This window comes from Leopardus geoffroyi, chromosome A2, assembly GCF_018350155.1.
Source record: "Leopardus geoffroyi isolate Oge1 chromosome A2, O.geoffroyi_Oge1_pat1.0, whole genome shotgun sequence".
Taxonomy (NCBI): domain Eukaryota; kingdom Metazoa; phylum Chordata; class Mammalia; order Carnivora; family Felidae; genus Leopardus; species Leopardus geoffroyi.
Window position 1 is genome coordinate 78,629,494 of NC_059331.1, and position 23,314 is coordinate 78,652,807.

At 37.7% G+C, this 23,314-nt stretch overlaps 1 long non-coding RNA gene across 2 annotated transcripts in view; it reads left to right on the forward strand.

Annotated features, from left to right (window-relative positions):
- LOC123606317 overlaps nt 1-23,314 on the forward strand; it is a 241,392-nt gene that overhangs the window by 55,977 nt on the left and 162,101 nt on the right. For both annotated transcript variants that reach the window (XR_006716226.1, XR_006716227.1), the window contains exon 2: nt 4,419-4,484. This is a non-coding gene — a long non-coding RNA (uncharacterized LOC123606317). The remainder of the gene's footprint in view (nt 1-4,418; nt 4,485-23,314) is intronic.

The following is a 23,314-nucleotide window of genomic DNA, read 5'->3' on the forward strand; positions in this document are numbered from 1 at the left end:
TGGGTACCTATTAGTCAGTTGGAGTTGATCGATGGGTGAATCACTCTCAGAAACTTATGGACAGGCTTCTGGATGAAATCCACAAGACAGTTAGGATCTATGTCCCTTTTATGTCCTCCAAGAGTTCTGTCATTCTCCTCACCTCTTCCCACCCTCCAAATCATAGAGCTTTTAATTAGCATTCTGGAAAGGAAGAGAGAGAAATGAGCCCATTTGGCATTGTCCTATATAGCTGGGGAAACAGGTATTCACCCAAATGCTCTTCCTTTTACCTAGGGGATAAATCAAAAGCCAGGGAAAGTCTTTCTTGGCCCTATGCTGTGTTGCCTTGTGGGAGTGCTGATGTAGGTTAAGCCAAATTGTTCTTCCCTCTCCAGGGCATCCAAAACCATATTTTATTTCTTATTTTTATTTTAGATTTTTTGCTCTGAGTGCTGGAACTTCTCTGAAAACCAGGAACAAAGGCTGTCTCATTTGTGAGTGATTGTCTTAAGCCAGTGTTCACCAGGTTCTCCCAGATCATGACCAAGTAGAGCCAGTTCAATTTTTGACATGTTAAGCTTGAGATCCTTATCAAAAACCTGGTTAGAGATGATGAATAGGTAATTAAATATTCAAGTCCCTATAACAAGTGAAAAGTTTAGGCTAGAGATATAAATTTGGAAGTCATTAGCAAGCATGCAGATGGCATTTAAAGCTGTAAGACTAAGTGAAATCACCAAGGAAGTGAGTGTAGATAAAAAAGAAAAAAAGGACTAAAGTCTGATCCCTAGAGTGCTGTAATATTATGAAGTCAGGAATAAACCAGGAACGGAAATGAGACTAAGGAGGAGGCAGGCACAAAACCAAGAGTCTGTGGACTCTTGAAAGTCAAGAAAAGAAAGCTTATAAAGGAGTAGGGAGTGATCACCTGTGTCAAATCTTATTGTTAGATCAAGTAAATCAGGCCTGAGAATTGACTATTGGATTTAATGAGGTGAAGATCATAGGTGACCTTGACAAAAATGTTTTAATAGTGTTTTTAGGCAAAAGTCTGATTGGAATGGATTTTAGAATGAGAGGAAAGAATTTAGAAAGGGCAAGTATAAACAACCTTTAACAGAAAGTGTATATAAAGAAGAAAGAGAGTTGAACATGAGTGAATATGAGCTGGAGAAAGATCTGGGGTCAAGAAGGAATGTATCTATTTTTAACAGGATAAATTAAAGCTTCTTTATATACTAATGCAGAAGTTCCAGTAAAGAAGAAAAACTGGTATTACAGGAGAGGGAATAATTTGTTCAAGAGTTGACCTTGAGTAGGTTAATGGGGATAGGATCTAGTTTATAGACAAGTGGTTGGCATTTACTAGGCTTCTTATATCCTCTTGATGAAGTCACTCTTTCATTCTAAAGTATTCTCTTTCTTTCTGATAATTTTCCTTTCTACATTCTGAGGATTATCTAGCCACTCTGTTTTTCTTTTCACTAATGTTAGGATGAAACATAATTTTCTATCCTTTTAATCTCTAAATGCCATTATATTTAAAGTGTTTCTTATAAACACAATAAAGTTGGATCTTGCTTCTTATTTAATCTGACAATCTCTTTTAACTGGAAAGTGTACCATTTATATTTATGTAATCATCAATATAATTGAATATAAATATACCATCTTGCAGTTTTTTCAATTTATCTCCTATGTTCTTTCTTTCTTTTTTCCCTTTTTTTCCTGTCTTCTCTTGGATTCAAGGATTTTTAATTATTATTTCATATGTAGGCTTCTTAATTACACCTGTTTGGGTTTTTTTTGTTTTAAGTCATGTCCCTAGGCTTTAAAATATATTTCTTTATGTGAACAAAGTCTACCATCAAATATTACACTACTTAACATAGATGGTAAAAATCTTACAAAAGTAAATTTATACTCCCTTCTCATCCTTTGTGCAATCGTCATACATTTTACTTCCACATATGTATGGACTCAATTTTCTGTTATTTTTACTTTAGACAATCAATTTTTTTCAAGATATTTTTATAATGAGAAACAATCTGTTATATTTGCTTGTATACTTAAAATTTTTTTCTCATTACTCCTTGTTTAGATCCAAATTTCCATCTGGTGTTATTTTTCCTTTACCATTTCTTATAGTAAAAATCTGTTGGCAATGAATTATCTCATTTTGTTTTTGTCTGAAATGTCTTTGTTTTGATTTAATTTTTTAAAGAAGCTTTTTTGAGGTGTCATTGTCCTATTATAAACTGCACAAATTTACAGTATATAATTTGATAAACTTTGACATGTGTACGCACCTATGACACTATCACTATAATCAAAATAATGAACATATCCATTACCCCCAAGAGTATCTTATTTCCTTTTGTAACTTCTTCCCATTCCCTGCTTCCCTAGGCAGGAACTGATTTACTTTCTGTTACTACCAATTAGTTTGCATTTTGTTTTGGAATTGTATTTAAATGAAATCATAATTATGTACTCATTTAAATCTGGCTTCTTTCACTCAGCATAATTATTAGCGTTTCACTCCTGTTGTTGTATGTATTGACATTCTTATATCACATTTTTTCCCCTCTATTTACCTATTAATGGATATATAGGTTGTTTCCACATTTCCTCTATTACAAACAAAGCTGCTGTGAACCTTTGTACACATGTCTTTCTTTGGAAATATGCTTTCATTTCTCTTGGGTTTTGCCTTAATTTGACCAATGCAGAATTTTAGGTTGACAGCTTTTTTCTTTGAGTAATTTACAGAGAGTATCTGACTTGCAAATCTGAAGCAAGTCTGCTGAAATCTTACCTTTGTTCCTCTGTATGTAATGTGTCCTTTTTCTTCTGGTTCATTGAATTTTTTTTCTCTTTTTTATGGGGTTTCAGCAATTTGATTATGACATGTCTCGTGTGGATTTTTTTCATGTTTGGGTTTTATTAAGCTTCTTAGAACAGTGAGGTTTTAGTTTACATCAAAGTTGGAAATTTTTTGGCTACTGATTCTTCAAATAGTTTTTGTTTCTTTCCATATCCTCTACTTTTGGGACTCCAATTACATGTATAGATTAGGCTGCTCAATTTAGTCCCAGAGGTCATTGATGGTCTTTATTTTTTTCAGGTTTTTTCTCTATGTGTTTAATTTGAGTAGTTTCTTTTTTTTTTTTTTTAAGTTTATTTTGTGAAAGAGAGAGAGAGAGAACGAGGTGGGAAGGTGCAGAGAGAGTGGGGGGACAGAAGATCTGAAGTAGGCTCTATGCTGACAGCAGACAGCCCAAAGCAGGGCTTGAACCCACAAACTGTCAGACCACGACCTCAGCTAAAGTCAGATACTTAACTGACTGAGCCCCCCAGCACACCCCTAATTTGAGTAGTTGCTAATGTTATATCTTCAAATTCACTTATTTTTCTTCCACAGTGTCTAATCTGCTATTACTACCATCCAGTGTATTTTTTATTTCAGGTATTTTTATTTCTATAATTTCAACATTTGTCTTTTAAAATATCTTATTTTTCTCTCCTCATCATGTGTATGTTTTGCTTTTGTTCTGGAGCATATGGAGTATATTTATAATAGCTGTTTTATTTTCATTGTCAGCTAATTCTTTTTCTGTGTCATATTTCTCTGTATCTATTGACAGCTTTTTCTTTTTTCTGTTTATGGGTCACATTTTCCAGTTTCATAGTATTATTGGTATTTTTCTTATTGGATGCCTGACATTGTGAATTTTACATTACTGGGTGCCAGATTTAAAGTATTGATTTTAATATCTTTGGATTTTGTTTTGGGACATGTTGAGTTACTTGGAATCATTTTGATCCTAGCAAGGCTTTAATTCAGGGCCAACTTAACATCACTGCTAAGGCAACACCCTTCTGAGGACATTACCAAATGACCTACATATTAGGAAATCTTTCTACTCTGGCTGGTACTAATATAAATTACAATCAACTCTGTGTGAGTCCTAGGGATTGTCCCACCTACTCTTTTCCTGTGGTTCTTTCCAAGCTTTGAATAGTTTACTCATACGAATGTATAGTACTTGGCCCAAGACTTAAAGGGACTTCTCTGTAGATCATCACAGCTTTTCTCTGCAACTCCCTCCTATAATTTTTTTAGATGTCCTGGCCTCCCCAAACCCCAATATATGTTTCCTCAACTCAGAAAGACTTTTAGGCTCTTGTTGCTATTCCACTCCTGGCACTGTGGCCTGGAAATTCCTCTGCACAGTAAGCTGGGGCAATAATAGGATTCACTTGTTATCCTTTTCTTGGAGATAACTATTCCATGCTGCCTGTTGTCAAATGCCTGAAATCTGCTCTTTCATACATTTTGTTTCATTTTCACGTTGTTTAAGGTAAAAAGTTAAGTTCAACCCTGTTACTCCATTATGGCTAGTAGCCTAAAGTTGAGTCTTGACTTTTTCTAGGAGTGAAGACAGTTCATTGATTTTAATAGAAGAGAAAGAGAAATGTATGGGCACAAATGCATACAGGTATGTGAATGCAACAGTAGCAGTTTAAAATTTTTATTTTTATTGTTTATATTTCCTCAGTGAAGTAAGTTACAAAATTCTTGGCTTAGAGTGGGGAAAGGAAAAGAGATGTTAGAGGTTTGGTAGAGAGGAAATGTAGCCTAGAAGAGTGGGAGGGTGAATCAACTAGGTAATAGAACTTGGTTGCTATGCAGCCGAGTCTCCTTGAACTGGTGATCATGAATTTCATTTCAGAGCTTTAGTTTTGTTTTACTCCAGACATGTTTAGCTGTGTAGTATAAGTGCATAATGGTTGGGTTAAACTACTTTGTTATTTTACCAAGAGTCAGAAAATTGTTTTTCTGAAAGAAAAAATTATTGTTTTTAGAAATGAGGCAAAACTGAGTCCAATGTCCTTCTTTGTCATATGGCCACCCAAGGATTGTATAGGAGAACAAATCTAGTTCAACTCACAGTTAACTATTGATTAAAGTTTCCGGGTAATATGTGGAGGTACATATCAAGTTGTAGTTTTTGTCCAGTAGGAATACAGGTAATTATTGCCCAGTGGAACACATAATTTATGACCCTTGTTAAATGTTAACTAGGTTTGTACCTCATGTAGCAATCCTGTACTTAGCTTCTTAAGTGCTCTTTGAACTGGTTATAACTTCTTCTTACTTTCTTCATTAACTAATTAATTCAATACAATATTTAATCTGCATTTATTTAACATTAACTGATTAATTGAATAAATAGTTGATCTGCATTCATTTAATATTTGCATCAGAGTCTCGTTTACAAAGGTTACTATACTTTAACACAAGGAAGCATATCAAAATGAGAGAGAAGCAAGGGAGCTGAGGCTGTATGCAGTGCAATAAATATGATGATTGACCATAGAATTGAATCTGGGAAAGGAAGTTCATGAGGATAAGAGAGGAACAAAGGTCCATGTAAAGGTGGAGAAAGCAATACATTGTAGGTTTTGGTATAGTAGAAGATTCTTGGAGGCCAAGTAGTAGAGGAAGTAAGCTAGAGAGATAGTAATGATTAGAAATGATGAAATATAAAGTTATAGTTGTTGGTAAAAATAAAATTTATACTATGACCTTTGGAAAAGAAGAGGTCAAAGAACTGAGAAGTCCATTTATTGGGAGAATTACTTATTCTGACATCACCAAGAACCATAACAGGAATATATTGAGGAGGGTGACAATGACTCAGAAGTAAAATCTTCAAAGAGTGATGGACTGTAAGCAGTTGGTTGATAGGTGACTGTCACAAGGAAGAGAAGTAGGCAACATAATATTATGACATAATATCAAAGTTGGATGCTTGTAGAGAAGAGGAAGAGGAATTGTCTAGAACCAGTAAAGAGGAGCAAGGAGAACATGAAAGCCCCCCTCTCCCAGACCTCTTGGCCAGGGAGATGTGGAAGAGAAAGCAGCACTTATTTGAGAAAGCTACAGGAGCAGCTTTATCCAAACTGTATCCTTAAGGGAGAGTCAACCTTTAGTGAGGGAAAGACAATGAAAATATTCAGAGGGGAAGTTAAGCATATAGGAAATTTTGCTGCTCCTGGAGAGTGAGTTCCAAAAGGCACATTCAGGTTATTTCAGGAGGTGAGGAACAGTGGGAGATGAAGTCAGAAAAGGGGATGTGTAGGGTCATGCAAGTATTAGAGTGAGGGAGATGGGGAAGAACAGGGAGACCTGGAATTTTTGAGGCAACACACGCAATACTAAAAAGCAGAGTGAAAATAGCCTTGATGAGTAATGCGATGAAGGTGGAAAGGTCTTGCTAAGAACACATAAAACTGTAGGATCTCACTTGAACCCCTGATTTATGCTAAAAGGCACGCGGAAGGCCACTTGCACTCACCGTTTGTGTGGAAACATGATTTTGGGGACACATGCATACCAATAGGAAATAACTAACAATAGTGTAGATAGGAAATATGGTGACTGATTATGGTAACTGCATAGCAACCCAGAGAGTTTTAAGCTTTGAAAGTCAGTATGGGAATCCATTGGTGGTTTATTGAGTCAGGGTAGGAGTTGAGGAATATTAGTCTGGTACTGGAGGGAATTGAAGCTGGAAAGTGAGTGAGACCAAATGGATCCAGTAATCCAAGGGTGATGAAGTGATGAGGATAAGAACAAGGGAGCAGTCATGGATAGAGAAAGGAGTGGACCCAGAGACATCTTGAGAGGAGAATCTGTTGGACATTGAAGCAGTTAGATGCTGATTATTAAGAAAAAAAGGGACATCAGTGATGACTGAGGTTTCAGTTTTAGGGGTAGAAGGGTGGTAACATTCACAGGTGACAGTAGGATGTCTAAGTGGATACATTTTGCTGATAGTTGGATATCTGAGACCAGCTTTAACCAGGAGTAGCTGCCAGGTTGTGCTTCCTAGATTGTAAAGGGATGGTATGAATGTTTAATTTAACCTAAGCCCCTACCCCCCACCAGGAGCTGCACTGAAAGCAATCTTTCAGCTTCCAGTATTTTTTCTTTCTTTTCCTTGGGGCTGGGTTAAACAACCTCCTGTTCTGTTCTTGTTTTTCTGTTTGACTTTGAGCAAAAGGACATACTCAGGGAACATTTGGTACCTGCAGAACCTCCCCTTTTGCAGGGTTTTGGGCAGAATCACAAATTAGATTCCAGTAGGCATGAATGGCCACTCAGCATGGAGAGGTACCCCTGAATCTCATGACTGCTCCCGAGGTATCTTTCCTATACACAGCCTTAACTTGTCTGGCTGCCTGAGGGTCAACATGAACTTCCAGGCAACGACGTTCCATTTTCAGTTCAACAGCACACCAGTCAATCTGGATGGAAAAAAAAGAAAGGGGTGGGCATTGTGGGAGAGATTGCACTGAGGGGAAATGGTATTGGGCATAAGAAGGCAATTAGAATAAAAGGAAGAATTGTGTGAAATGCTCATAATTAAATAGAAAATATATTAAATTCTAATACCACAAGATCTTAAAAAGTTAGCTTTTTTAACCTTAGCACAGACTTCCTCTTTGGTTTCCTATTCTGACTTTCCTCATCCACGCATTATGTTGTACTATATTGGTGGCTTAGGAAGAAGAAAGGTACTTCTTCACTTGAATCCAGGATGGTTGATAGTTTTAAACTTGCATGACAACTAATTGGTTTGTAGTGAATACCTGGAATGCTATATTGAGACAGATTTTAAGTCTGGGTGCTGCAGGCAAGAATGCTGAAACCAGTGAGTAATGTCTGCTGTGGAAATGGGAAGATCTCTTGGGGACTCAATTGCCATACTTTTTGCTTTAGACAATTTTCTAAGTAGAGCACCCCTCATCTTTCCAATTCTATTACCTTCATAACTTACATCTATTTTGCCCCCATCCCTTTCTTTGCTTCAGAAGCCTCTATTATGATTCCAGATGTTGAGTTCATGGAGGATCAGTGTGTGTTCTTCAGGTATCTTCTCACAGACTTCTCAAAATATCTGAACCTCCCCTGAGGAGTGCTCAGGTTTTACCTTCCCACCAGCTGGGTGGTTCTGACCATTTGGCTTCAGTGTTGAGGCAGCGATGGGCCACGGGGAAAGGGGAGGCAACCCATCTTCAAAAAGTTACCCATACTGGGCACCTGGGTGGCTCCGTTGTTAAGCATCGGACTTCAGATCATTTGCTCATGGTTGGTGAGTTCCAGTCCCACGTGAGCTCGAGCCCCTCTTTGGGTGAGCCCCACTTCTCTCTCTCTCTCTCTCTCTCTCTCTCTGCCCCTTGTAGAATTCTGTCTCTCCCTCTCTTTCTCTGCTCCTCACTCACTTGCACCCTGTGTCTCTGTCTCTGTCCCTCAGAAAAAAAAAAAAAAAAAAAAAAGTTACCCAGACATAGGATGGCCCTAACAGGAGGGGCCAGCAATGCAAATCCCATTGTCCTAGAGGATTCTGGGACCTCAGCTCTTTCCATGCTGGGATTGATACCAGAGGTGTCCAATGTGGTGAGACAATTGTGAGGTCCATCAGGCTTCAGCAAGTTATTAGCTAGCAGTCAGTGACAAGATGTCACAATTCAGCTCTTGGGAGAAGGGAGTCTCAATAAAGTGGGCTGGTATATTAAGCATGATTTCAGTTCCAGAAGGTACAGGAATGATACCCAGGACACCAATTGGGAGGACTTGGGGAAAAGGGAAAATGTAGTTCTTCGGGAAAGGGAGTACGCTGGACAAATCATATGTTGAGGCAGCAAAATTAATTCTAGCTCTCCCACCAGCTGATAAGAACTGAGCTCCTAATGTTATATGTCAATTATATCTCAATTTTTAAAAAAGACATCTTTCTTTGGACAGCATGTCTGAGGATGAGAATAGGTAGAACTAAGTACAAGGCTGAAATTCAACCAGTCTGTACTACTCTGGCTCTCCAGTGCCCCAACCCATCCTTTCTCTGGGACTCTTCTCCCAACCTCCTTATTATCCAGAAACTAAAAGGGTAAGTCTACACACCAGTGGGATGGGGTTATTGCTTATTTGTATTGTGCAGAATCTAAGAAGTGATCCCATTCAAGGACAGTCCATCTCACGCAGAAATAGCCGCCTCAGTTTCTCAAAAAGATCATTATGTATGGCCTCATGACTCGACCACAGAAAAGAGATTTCATTTATCTGCTTCTGATTACTCTTTATTTTAGCTTAATGGGTGTTTTCTCAGCATCCTGGTTTCTTCTAGATTTGTAAATTCACCTTACTATGTTTAAGTCATGTTTTATAAGTTGAAATTAATCATATAGGACTCTAGCTTTTAGGGCAATTTCTTCTCCCATTAAAATACAAGGACTATACTCTTGTTTTCATTTGATGGAGTCAAAAGCATACAGATGTAAAAAGTATTTATGATTCAAGCACTTCTTGATTCTCTATGAATTCTTGGGAAATTATAAAATACCTTTTAGATTGCAGCTAAGAGACACACTATATAGTTAGAAGAAGGCATCCCTCCACTGATGTATTATTTGTGACAGTCAGTACTGTGTTGATACGTGTGGTAACCAAAAGAATATTGATTCCTTCAATCCTCTCTCCAATCTACAAGAACTGGAATTTCTCAAACAGGCCACAAGGTGGCAGATTAACTGCAGCAGGAAAAAAACCAAAGTCCTGCAAAAGCAATAGAGAAATTTCTTCAGCTAAAGTGAAATTAAGAAATATCTTGCCCTCACCTTATCAGTTCCTGTGTAGTAGACCTCTCTGATCAGAAGTCATACTTGATAAAACAAACAAACAAACAATGGTTATAAAGCCTTTTTTTCAGTAAATGTTTTACTACTCCTTTGAAAGAAAACAAAACACAAAACCCTCTGCCTACTTGATAACAACCTTTGTGAACACACAGTTTATTTGAGTCCTACCTGGCAAAGGCCTCTCACAGAAGCCCCAGAAATGACTCCTTGCACTCAGGAATTTTTAGTCTTCTGTCCCTGTCAATCAGTTGGATTATTTACAGTGTGTCTTTCTTTTTAGTGCCCATATGTAGTGTCATTGTTGATTCACTGCCCACCTTCGCTGGGCCTGCTGTCCTCTGTAATTTCTGGGGCTCCTAGAGCTGGTTGTACCTGGCCTTCCTGCTTCCAGTTTCTTCTCCTAACCAACTCTCCTCCTTAAAATCCCTCCTCACTGGTGTGGAATCAAATTCAAACTCTAAGGCACAGTACACGAGGCCCTTCCAACTCAACCTTCAAGCAGTCTTACACACACACACACACACACACACACACACACTAATTCACTGCAGACATTTTGTTGTCTGAAAAATATGCTATTTTTTTTCACACATCTGAGTTTGCATATAATGTTCCCTCTATCTCGAATGCTCTTCTCTGCCTGTGTCTAGCAAACATCCAGTCCCATGGGCCTTGCTCGATACTCGCAGGTGGACCTGTGCTGTTCCTGCCTCTCAGGCCTTAGCACTCTGCACAAAGCCTCCTCTTACTGAACTCATCCTGTTGATATATAGAAGATAGAATTTTATGTCTGTCTTCCCATTTAAATGTAACCGCTTTATTCAAGAAATGGAATGAGTGATGGATAAGATATAATTTTCTAACTAAATAAATATAACCTTTTGTTAAGTTAAATGATGAATAATTATTACATATCTGGGTCACTTCCAAACCAAAAAAAAAAACTAAAACATTAATTACAGAACGTAGATTTATCAACTTTGGGCTTCCTTTTACAGAGAAACTAAAGACATTTGGGTCTATTAGTAAAACATATTTTGTGCCACACTAAAAAATTTACTGTGAGAAAGCATATGTTTTTAGAGATTATAAAATGTATTTATAAATTTGCTAAGCCACAGAATGGTAATGTAACAATGGCTCACAATTGCTTACTTTTTAGTTTTCATTAGAAATTAAAGGTTTCTAAGGGTTAAAACTATATTATATGGCATTAAAACTACTAGAATTGGATAGTATTTATCTTTCTCAGTCACCCTTATTTCACTTAGAATAATACCTGTTAGGTCCATCCACCTTGTTGCAAATGACAAGACTTCATATTTTTTGGCTGAGGAATAATCCATTGGGTTTACATATACCACATCTTTATCCGTTCATCCTTTATACATTCGTCTATGGATGGATACTTAGGTTGCTTTTGTATCTTGGCCATTGTTAATAATGCTGCAATAAACATAGGGGAGCCTATATCTTTTTGATTTAGTGTTTTATTCTTTGGGTAAATACCCAGTAATGGAATTACTGGGTCATATGGTATTTCTTTTTTTAATTGTTTGAAGATTTTCCATACCATTTCTATAGTGCCTGTGTTACTTTACCAACAGAGTACAAGCATTCCCTTCTCTCTACATCCTTACCAATACTTTTATTTCTTGTCTTTCTGATTCTAGCCATTCTGATTAGTGTAAGGTGAGACCTAATTGTGGTTTTGATTTCTATTTTCTTGGTGATGAAGGACGTTTTCTATCTTTTCGTATGTCTGTTGGCCATCTGTGTATCTTCTTTGGAAAAATGTCTATTCAAATCCTCTGCCCATTTTTTCATTGTGTTTTGTTTTGTTTTGTTTGCTATTAAGTTCTTTATATATTTTATATACAAACTCCTTATGGGATATATCGTTTGCAAATATCTTCTCCCATTCAATATGTTGCCTTTTTATTTTGTTGATGGTTTCTTTCATTGTGCAAAAGGTTATTATTTTGATGGAGGTCCAACAGTTTATTTTTGCTTTTGTTTCCCATGCCTGAGGAGACAGATCCAGAAAAATATTGCTAATACTGACGTCCAAGAAATTACTGCCTATATTTTCTTCTAGGGAGTTTTATAGTTTCAAGTCTCACATTTAGGTCTTTAGTGCATTTTAAGTTTATTTTGTATATGGTTTAAAGGGTGGCCTAGTTTCATTCTTTTGCATGTTTGCTGTCCAGTTTTCCTAGCACCATTTATTAAAGAGACTGTCTTTTCCCTATTGTATATTCTTGCCTTCTTTATCATAGATTGATTGACCATATAATTGTGAGTTTATTTCTGGGCTCTCTATCCTGTTCCACTGTTCTATGTATCTCTTGTTGCGCCAATACCATACTGTTTTGATTACTGCAGTTGTAGTATAGCTTGAAATTTGAGACTGTGATATCTCCAAACCTTGTTCTTCTTTCTTAAGATTGTTTTTGGCCATTTGGGGTCTTTTGTGCTTCCATACAAATTTTAGGATTATCTGTTCTAGTTCTGTGAAAAAAAAAAACACACTATTGTTATTTTGACAAGGATTGAATTGAATCTGTAGATTTATTTGGATAGTATGGACATTTTAACAATATTCTTCCAGTCCATGAGCATGTATATCTTTCCATTTGTTTGTGTCATCTTCAATTTCTTTCATCATTCTTTTATAGTTTTCAGAGTACAGGTCTTTCACCTCTTTGGTTAAGTCCATTCCTAGGTATTTTATTCCTTTTGGTGTAATTGTAAATGGGATTGTTTTCTTAATTTTTCTTTCTACTACTTCATTATTTGTGCATAAAAATGTAACAGATTTTTATATTAATTTTATAACATGAAACTACTGAATTTATTCATTTATTACTCGAATAGTTTTTTGATAAAATCTTTAGGGTTTTCTGCTATAGTATCATGTCATCTGCAAACAGTGACAGTTTAACTTCTTTTCTACCAATATAGAGGTCTCTAATTTCTTTGTCTTGTCTTACTGCTGTGGCTAGTACTTCCACTACTATGTTGAATAAAAGTAGTGAGCATGGACATCTTTGTTTCTGATCTTGGAGGAAAATCTTTGTATTTCATCATTGACCATGATGTTAGCTGTGATTTTGTTATATATGGCCTTTATTATTTTGAGGTATGTTCCCTCTAAACTCACTTCATTGAAAATGTTTTTCATGAACAGATGTTGAGTGTTGCCAAATGCTTTTTCTGCATCAATTGAGATAATGATATGACTTTTATTCTTCATTTTGTTGATGTGGTGTATCTTGTTGATTGATTTGCAAATCAGTCTGATCCATCCTTACAACCCAGGATAAATCCCACTTGATGGTGTTGAATGATTCTTTTAATGCATTGTTGAATGCAGTTTGCTAATATTTTGTTGAGGATTTTTACAACTATGTCCATCAGGGCTGTTGATCTGTTCTCTTTTTCTGTAATGTCTCTGTCTGGTTTTGGTATCAAGGTAATGCTGACCTCACAGGATATATTTGGAAGCTTTCCTTCCTCTTCTATTTTTTGGAATAGCTTGGGGAAAAATAGGCATTAACTCTTCTTTTGTAGAATTAACCTATAAGTCCATCTGGTCCTGGATTTTTTTGTTTGTTGGCAGTTTTTTGTTACTGAATCAATTTTGTTGCTAGTAATTGGTCTTTTCAGATTTTCTATTTCTTCCTGACTCAGTTTTGGAAGATTTTATGTTTCTAGGAATTTATCCCTTTTAGGTTGTCTAATTTGTTGGCTTCTAATTTTTCATAATATTCCCTTATAACTCTTTGTAATTCTGTAGTGTCAGTTGTTACTTCTTTTTCATTTCTGATTTTATTTGGGTCCTCTCTCTTTTTTTCTTGGTGAGTCTAGCTAAAGGTTTTTCTGTTTTTGTTTATCTTTTCAAAAAAACAGCTCATTGACCTTTTCTTTTTCTTTTAGTCTGTATATCATTTATTTCCACTCTCATCTTTATTATTTCCTTTCTTCTAACTTTGAACATTGTTCTTGTAGTTCTTTTAGGTTTAAGATTAGATTCTTTATTTGTTTGTTTTTCTTATTTCTTGAGGTGGGCCTGTATCACTGTAAATTTTCCTCTCAGAACAGCTCAGCTCTCAGCTTTTACTGCATCCCAAAGATTTTTGCCATTGTGTTTTCTTTTCATTTGTTTCCACGTATTTTCCTCTTTAATTTCCTCATTGACCATTGATTGTTTAGTAGCATGTTGTTTAGCCTCCATATGTTTGTGTTTTTTCCAATATTTTTCTAGTAATTGATGCCTAGTTTGATACTATTCTTGTTGGAAAAGATGCTTAAAATTATTTCAGTATTCTTAAGTTTATTGAGGCTTGCTTTGTGACCTAACATGTGATTTATCCTGGAAAATATTCTGAAACTTGGATAGACACTTCTCTAAAGAAGACATCCAGATGGCCAACAGGCACATGAAAAGATGCTCAACGTCGCTGCTTATCAGGGAAATACAAATCAAAACCACACTCAGATATTACCTCACGCCAGTCAGAGTGGCCAAGATGAACAAATTAGGAGACTATAGATGCTGGAGAGGATGTGGAGAAATGGGAACCCTCTTGCACTGTTGGTGGGAATGCAAATTGGTGCAGCCGCTCTGGAAAGCAGTGTGGAGGTTCCTCAGAAAATTAAAAATAGACCTACCCTATGACCCAGCAATAGCACTGCTAGGAATTTACCCAAGGGATACAGGAGTACTGATGCATAGGGGCACTTGTACCCCAATGTTCATAGCAGCACTCTCAACAATAGCCAAATTATGGAAAGAGCCTAAATGTCCATCAACTGATGAATGGATAAAGAAATTGTGGTTTATATACACAATGGAGTACTACATGGCAATGAGAAAGAATGAAATATGGCCCTTTGTAGCAACGTGGATGGAACTGGAGAGTGTGATGCTAAGTGAAATAAGCCATACAGAGAAAGACAGATACCATATGGTTTCACTCTTATGTGGATCCTAAGAAACTTAACAGAAACCCATGGAGGAGGGGAAGGAAAAAAAAAAGAGGTTAGAGTGGGAGAGAGCCAAAGCATAAGAGACTGTTAAAAACTGAGAACAAACTGAGGGTTGATGGGGGGTGGGAGGGAGGGGAGGGTAGGTGATGGGTATTGAGGAGGGCACATTTTTGGATGAGCACTGGGTGTTGTATGGAAACCAATTTGACAATAAATTTCATATATTGAAAAAAAATATTCTGTGTGCACTTGAAAAGAATGTCTATTCTGGTGTGTGTGTGTGTGTGTGTGTGTGTGTGTGTGTGTGTGTGTGTTTGCATATGTATACACACATCTGTTAAGTCCATCTAGTCTAATGTGTCATTTAAAGCCACGGTTTCCTGGTTGATTATCCCACTGGATGATCTATCCATTGATGTATGTGGGATCTTAAAGCCCCCGATTTTTATTGTATTACTACAATTTCTTTGTGTCTGCTAACATTTACTTTATGCATGTAGGTGCTTTGATGTTGAACATACAGATATTTACAATTGTTGTATCCTCTTGTTGGACTGATCCATTTGTCATTACATAATGTCCTTTTTTTGGTCTCTTGTTATCTTTGTTTTAAAGTCTACTTTGTCTGATATAAGTAAGCATTGCTACTCTCGCTTTTTTTTTTTTCAGTTCTATTTGCATGGAATATATTTTTCCATCCCTTCACTTTTCAGTCTGTACGTGTCTTTAGGTCTAAAGTGAGTCTCTTGTAGACAACATATAGATGGGTCTTGTTTTTATATTCATTCTGTTACCCTATGTCTTTTGATGGGAGCATTTAAACCATTTACATTTAAACAATTATTGATAGGTAAGTACTTATTGTCATTTTGTTAATTGTTTTCTGGAGGTTTTTTTTTCTCTTTCTTTCTTTCTTTTTTTTATAGTTCTCTATTCCTGTCTTCTTCTCTTGCTCTTTTTCCTTGTGAATGATGATTTTCTTTAGTGTTATATTTGGTTTTCTTTCTCTTTATTTTTTGTATATGTAACACAGGTTTTTCATTTGTGGTTATCATGAAGTTCATTGATAACATACTAAGTGTATAGCAGCCTATATTAAGTTAATGGCCAGTTAAAGTTAAACACATTCTAAAATAACTTATTTTTACCCCCTCAATACTTTATGTGTATGTTGTCATAGTTTGCATCTTTTTATTTCATGAGTCCTCTTAACTAAGTATTTAGATACAATTTACTACTTTTGTCTTTTAATCTTCCAAGTTGCTTTATTAGTGTTGTTCTACTGCCTTTATGTTTGCCTTTACTCATGATTATTTTTTTATCTTATAATTTTCTCACTTCTAATTAAGGCCTTTTCTTTTCGTCTTAAATAAGTCCCTTTAACATTTCTTGTAAGGCTAGTTTAGGGGTGATGAACTCCTTTAACTTTTGTTTATCTGGGAAACAGATATCCTTCCATTCTGAATGATAACCTTGCCAGGTAGAGTATTCCTCGTTGTGGGTATTTTTTTCCTTTCAGCACTTTGAATATATGATGCCACTCCCTTCTGGCCTTCACTGTTCCTCCTGAAAAATCAGCTGATAGCCTTATGGGGTTGTACCTAAGTAATTTCTTTATGTTTCTGCTATTAATTTGCTCTGTTTATCTTTAATATGTGACGTTTTAATTATATTGCATTGTGGTATGGACTTCCTTGGGCTTACCTTGTTTGGAACTCCCTATGCTATCTAAACTTAACTGTCTGCTTCCTCAGATGAGGGAATTTTCAACTGTTGTTTCTTAAAATACATCCCATACTCCTCTCTTTTCCTGTTGGGACCCTTATAACGCAAATGTTTGCTAGGTGTTGTCCAGGATATCCCTTAGCCTATCCTCTTTTTTTTATGTTTTTCTTTTTGCTATTTAGCTTTCCATTTTCCTGTCTTCCAGATCACTGATCTGTTCTTCATTCTCTAATCTATTGTTGATTCCCTCTAGTATATTTGTCATTTCAGTTTTGTATTATGCAACTCTAATTGATTCTTTTTTATATTTTCTATCTCTTTGTTGAAACTGTCACTGAGTTCATCCACTCCTGTCTCTAAATCCAGTTACATCTTAGTGGCCATTACTCTGACATCTTTATCAGGTAGATTACTTAACTCCATTTTATTTCATTCTTTTTCTGAGGTTTGTCTTGTTCTTTCATTTGAATCATATTCCTGTCTCTTCATTTTGCTTGACTTTCTGTTTGTTTCTCTAAATGAGGTGGAACAGCTACTTCTCCTAAATTTGAAGGAATGGTTTGTGTATGGTCATCTCCTGTGTAGACTATATGTGCCTGGTGATTCTGGCCAGCTCACTGTCATTGTGGTAAGCATAGGCTACGGACCCCAAAGCACTCTGTGCTGCAGCAGCCCTGATGGGATAGTCAGAGCTAAAGTGGGCATGGACTGGGGTGTCCATGCAGAGGGCACTTGGGCAGAACAGCTGAAGCTGAAGTGGGTCCAAGCCATGTCCTGGGATGCTCTGTTCAGGGAGTCACATGACAAGATATCTGGAGCCAAAGTGAGTGAGGGTTGAGAGATCCCAGGGCATTCTGCACCTAAGCCACCCTAGCAAGTTGTCTACAGCCAAAGTGGTATAGGCCTGGAGTGTTTCAGAAGGCTCTTTCTGCCTGTGTCTCTTGGGCAAGGAGGCTAGCGTGTGGTGAGGACTGACTGGAGGTATCTTCATGTGTGCTGCTCTGGGGCCACCTTGATGGGATCACTGGTGTTAATGTGGGCTAGGGGCCTGAGGCTCACTCAGACAGTAGGCTGGCTAAGATGCCAGGACCCTCATCCTGTCTTCACTATTAAAGTGGAAGGGGAACATAAACCATGATGCATACCAGCCCCTCTAACCTGGAGAGAGTTCCAGCAGCTCCCCACTGTTTGGTACAGTTTTAGGGCTCGATCTTTCATGTTCTAGTTGATCTTTTAACTCATGATCATTTTTCTGTGTCCTAGTACAGAGGAATCTGCTTACAGTCCTTCAGTACTACCCCTAAGGAACTATGCCACATGTTCCTTACTGTGTGTCTGTCTCTTTTGCCATTTTTTGTGTGGTCTCTGTATCTTATGTTGTGCGGATGCTATTCAGACAGCCCTCAGTTCTTCAGGAAAAATTGCTCTACAAATAGGCATAGGTTTGGTGTGTCTGTGGAAGAGGTGAGTTCAGGGTCCTCCTATGTCACCATCTAGGACCCTCCTTTTCCTAACTCTTGAAAGTATTGTGGAATCTACCACTAAAACAATAGGTGCTCATCAAAAATCATTAGATTCTGGCCAAAGTTATTGATAATAACAGTCCTTAATTATCTCTTAGCTGAGCAAGGAAGTATCTGTGCTGTGACCTACACCACCTGCTGCCCCTGGTTTAACACTTCTGGAGAAGTTGAAACTCAGTTACGTAAGATTGCTGAGCAAACTGTTTGGCTTAAAAAGATGACTCTTTCAGTGTGGTCTCTCTTTGACTTATTTGGTTTGATTGTTTTCAGTCTTGGGGACCATGGCTCCAAAGGGTACTTCAAGCATTGGGAATTATCCTACTTAGAACAATCAGAGTAGTCTCTCTGTCACATTGTATTCTCTCAAAGGTTTTCAATACATGTTCACAGTTACTAACCACCAAGCAGATGATCTCCCAAAGACTGGAACATCAGAAAAGGAATGAAGAGAATGATCAACCTAAAAAATTGTGAACCTGAAGTTATGACCTGTGACTATCACAGAGATTAAGCAAAACAAAACAAAAGAACAACAAAAAGTCATGACCTGTGATCACCACACAAAGGATAAAAAAAAAAAAAAACAAAGCACAAAAAACTGAGAACTTCTGTTCAGAGAGCGGTGTTAACACCTTAAAAATCTTCCATATCTCTCAGTTTAGCTGAGATTCTAATCAAAAGGGGAAATTGTTAAAAAAGTGATCACAGGGCTAAAATAGAGTCATTTATGCTATGCCCCATTCGTCTAATTGAAGGTTCAGCCTCTCCAGAAATGTAACCTTTAACCAATCAATCCAGAATAACCTGGTCAGTCCTAGTAGGAAATTCACCAGATATATCCTTTCCATCCCCCTAAGGAGGTGACCTTGCTGAAACCAGGTACTCTAATAAACTTTTCCTGCCCCCTTTCTGCCTTTAAAAACTTTTCCTTTCTACAGCTCTTTGAAGATCCTTTCTGTTGGCTAGATGGGATCCTGCCCAATTTATGAATCCTTGAATAGAGCCAATTAGGTCTTCAAATTTACTCGGCTGAATTTTTTTTTTTCAAGTAGGCTTCCTGCCCAGCCCAGGGCTGAGCTCACAACCCTGAGATCAAGACCTGAGCTGAATCAACGGTGGGAGCCTTAACCAACTGAGCCACCCAGGCACCCACAATTTCGTTTTAACACCCAGATCAAGTCATGTTGGGACTGAGCTTTTGCACACCACAGGAAAGCAATTCTTGGGTAAACTTGAGGGTCTGCCAAGTAGAAAGATGAGTCCACAGCTCTCCAGTCATGATACAGAGGCACTGTGGGAGGTTCTTCCCGCCTGAAACTTCGGCAAAATTCTGCTGATTCATCCTCACACAGCGGAATTCTTAAGGGGGAGGAGGACTGGGGGAGCCGGGAATACCCTAGACCATGTGACATGGAGAGGAAGCTTGGCCAAGGGAGCTCCAGAACTGTGACCTGAATGCAGGCTTTGTTCAGGTGGGAGGAACCTGGTGCCATTTAGCTCTGAAATAAAGAATTGAGGCATGAATCCACTGGTCTTGCTAGGTTTTGTTCTATTCACTCTCATAGAGAAACCTATTTCAAGTAGGCTATTGCTACAAGGAGAAAGAGATTCCTGTGGGTTAACTCTAAATGTAGTTTGGGGCTTCTTAACAGGGTCCAGGGGAAAAATAACACCTAGCTGTTGAAGGGAAATTGTGGCTATCTACCTCCTCAAGCCAGTTGATTCTCTGGGGATTTCCACCTCAGAAGTTACTTCCTGAGAGAACTTCAGCCTGGAAAGGGTGGTGCCCTCACTACACAATATGAGGCATGTAAAAATATCGTGTAATATTTCTTGGTTTTATTTTTCTCCAGGGAGAAAGCCTGGATTAGAGATAGGTGGTGGGAAGAGGGAGCTGAAGATTCCCAGCAACTTAACTCACCACTTAGCACCAACTAACTGGTGGTTATCGGCCTTACCTCACAACTACCCATCTTTTGGGACTCAACTTTCTTCTCCCCTTCTCAGTGTGGGCTAATTGACCCACATTTAGCTCTCCTATCAGGTACCTCCCCTTTCCTGGACTATGAGTCAAGGAGGACAGGCTCTTTCTTGAGTAGTGTCCCCCAGTGGCTAATGTAGAATTAACTCTGTACACACTTATGAAATGGGCCGAGTGGATGAGTAAGTTAATGAGTGAATTCCTAGCCCTTATAGTGGTCTCTCAAAATAGCCCACTTTCTTGTCTATCTCACCAACTAAATTGAAGGTTGTTTTAGGAAAGAAGCTGTTTGCCTTTTTTCAACAGGACTGTGTATCCCAGTGCCAAGCATAGTGCCTGATCAAAGTATTTAAAATATTGAAAGGAGAAGGGACAGGGTGATCCTGATCCTTTGTTTGTCTCCCAGTTGGGAAGGGCAGATGAACATGTATGGAAAAATCTGAGAACCATAAACAGCTAAGCTGACAGCTGTGACATTCAGAGGGCACAAGATGCCCTGAGGAGAGATGGTACCAGTTGGAGAGGGATTGCCTGGAGACTGAGAGAACCAGAAAGCTCTGCCCCAGGAAGAACTGGTCGGGGTGACGGACTGAGTTAGCAGAGTTTGGTGGGGACAGCTATGGGAATTTGATAATTTCTGAAAGGAAGGGAGGTTTTGCTAACTGACCAAAGCCAATTGGATTTAGGTTACAGACACCAAGTGGTTAGGTGAGAGAGAGCTCTAGAACCTTTTTCTCCAACCTCATTGCCTGGAGCTGGACTAAAATGAAAGCAGGTGGAATTCAGCCTCCCAGACAAGTCTATCTTAGCAGACAAGATAATGAGAGTCACACCATTTTTGGTAAACTCACTCCCCACTCTCTAATCTCTGGGCACTTGATAAGTGCTTTGCATGAAAAGTTCACTCAAAACAGATGTACCAGCATGGTAGTGGCAGGAGAATCCACTACACTTCTCCTGGATCAGAATCCATTGTCAAGTGATAGAATATAAACCCAAAGGCAAGGCCTGGAATGCTCCCCAAAGAAAATTAGGCTACTGTGCCCATTAGATTGTTATTCCTAATTCAAGCAAGTGTGGGGATTTCTAGCCATATATACTAAAGTTTCAACAATGAAATTATATTTTGAATTCCCTTTATGTTAATCACCTCTTCCCCTAGTGCATATTTACACAGAGAATGTTGGAGAGCTGGCCTCAAATGCTAACCCTGCTGCAGTGTTTATTTCTGATTAGGGCTCTTTAAATGATAATTAACCATCCCTCAGATTTGAATTAGAACTAATGTATCCACCTATATGTTACACAGTGCATATGCTGACGTATTTCAAAGTAAATTACAGACAGCATAACACAGAGGATTATGAAACATTCTGAGTGTAGAGAGAGTTGGCATTATTGTACATTGTGGAGGGGGTGAAGTCCTCTTGGGCAATAAGGAGAAGTTGACCCCTGATGGGGAGATACCAACACCTGACTCAACCTCAAATGTGTCAGTAATCTCCTCTTATTTCACAGCCCTTGTCCTCATAGCTCCTGTCCTATCATCTCATGTCCTGAATTATTTTAACAGCTCCCTAACCAATATCCCTACCTCACGTATTTTTCTCACCACACCTCCCACCCCCAGGCAAAGCCGTTCTCTTTATCATCATTTGTGTATTCTCTCTAAAGTACAATCTGCTATGAAACTTGATGGTTTAAACCCCTTTAATAGCTTTCCCACTTTCTAGAACGAACCCCTAATCTCTTAATTCCTTAGCTTAAATGCCCTCTATAATTTACTCTTTGTACTGTCACCTCCTGTCACCTCCTGCTTGGATATTGACACTTGGATTAATGTTTTAGAGTTGCCATCCTGCCTGCTTTATCTTATTCATGCCTCAGTACCTTTGTGTCAGATGTTTGCTCTTTTTCGCATTCGCTCAACCCCACGTAACTAGCTGCTACTTATCCTGCAACAGTCTCTCATGATAGAAGAGTAATATACAAAAATCAATTGTATATATATGAGCAATGAGTAATTGAAAATTGAATTAAATATGATGGACACATTTATAATAACATAAAACAACATAATGTAGGGCACGTGGATGGCTCAGTTGATTGAGCCTCCGGCTTCAGCTAATGTCATAATCTTGCAGTTTTTGAGTTCGAGCCCTGCATTGGGCTCTGTGCTGACAGCTCAGAGCCTGGACCCTACTTCTGATTCTGTGTCTCCCTCTCTCTCTTGCCCACCCCCCTCACTCTATGCCTCTCTCTAAAAATTAAAAACATTAAAAAAAAAACGTGTTTAGCGATAAATTTGACAAAATACAGTTGATTTTTGGACAAGGTTTGGAACCGCACAAGATTATTTATATTCAGATATTTTTCAATAAATACAGTACCAGTACTGTAAATGTATTTTACCTTCCTTACGATTTTCTTAACATTCTCTTTTCTCTAGTTTATTGTAAAAATACAGCATATAATACATATGTCATACCAAACATGTGCTAACTGACCACTTATGTTATCAGTAAGGCTTCCAGTCAACAGTAGGCTATTAGTAGCTAAGTTTTGGGGTAGTCAAAAGTTATACGTGGATTTTCGACTGTGTGTGGGGGGGGTTGGCACCCCTCACTACCACATTGTTCAAGGATCAATTGTATATGCAAGCCTTAGATGCTAGTAACTATAAAACCTTGATGAAAAAAAGGACCAAATACAGTACTAAAAATTCTTAAATTTTCTTAACTTTTAAAAAAATTATTGAGACATAATTTACATACAGTATAATCCAACCTTTTCGTGTATAGTTCTAGTTTGACAAATGTATTAGTAATATAATCATTACCACAATTAATATATGTAACAATTCCCTTTTCTTCCCCTAATTCCTCTGTGTTTCTTTCTAATTAACCCCTCCCCTCCACTAGCTCTGGTTAACTGCTCATCTGGTTTTTTGTTTTTGCCTTTACCAGAATGCCATAAAGTAAATACACTTTTGAGTCTGGTTTTATTCACCTAGCCATAATGCTTTTGGAATTCAATCCTGTTGTTACATGTATCAGTATTTCATTCCTTTTTATTGTAGAGTAGTATTCTACAAGTCAATATTTTCACCAGTTGAGGTTCATTTGGGTTATTTCCAGTTTTTGATGGTAATGAACAAAACTGCTATAAACTGTCATGAACAGGTTTTTTTTCGAACATAAGTTTTTATTTATCTTAGACAAATATCTAAGAGTGAGTTTGCTGGGTCTTATGGTAAATATATATTTAACTTTGTAAGAAACTGCCAATCTGTTCTCAAAAGTGGCTGTATCATTTTGTGTTCCCAATAGCAGCTTATCAGACTCCTAGTTGCTCTGTATCCTTAACTGATATTTGGTATCCTCAGTTTTCCCTCCATTCTAAC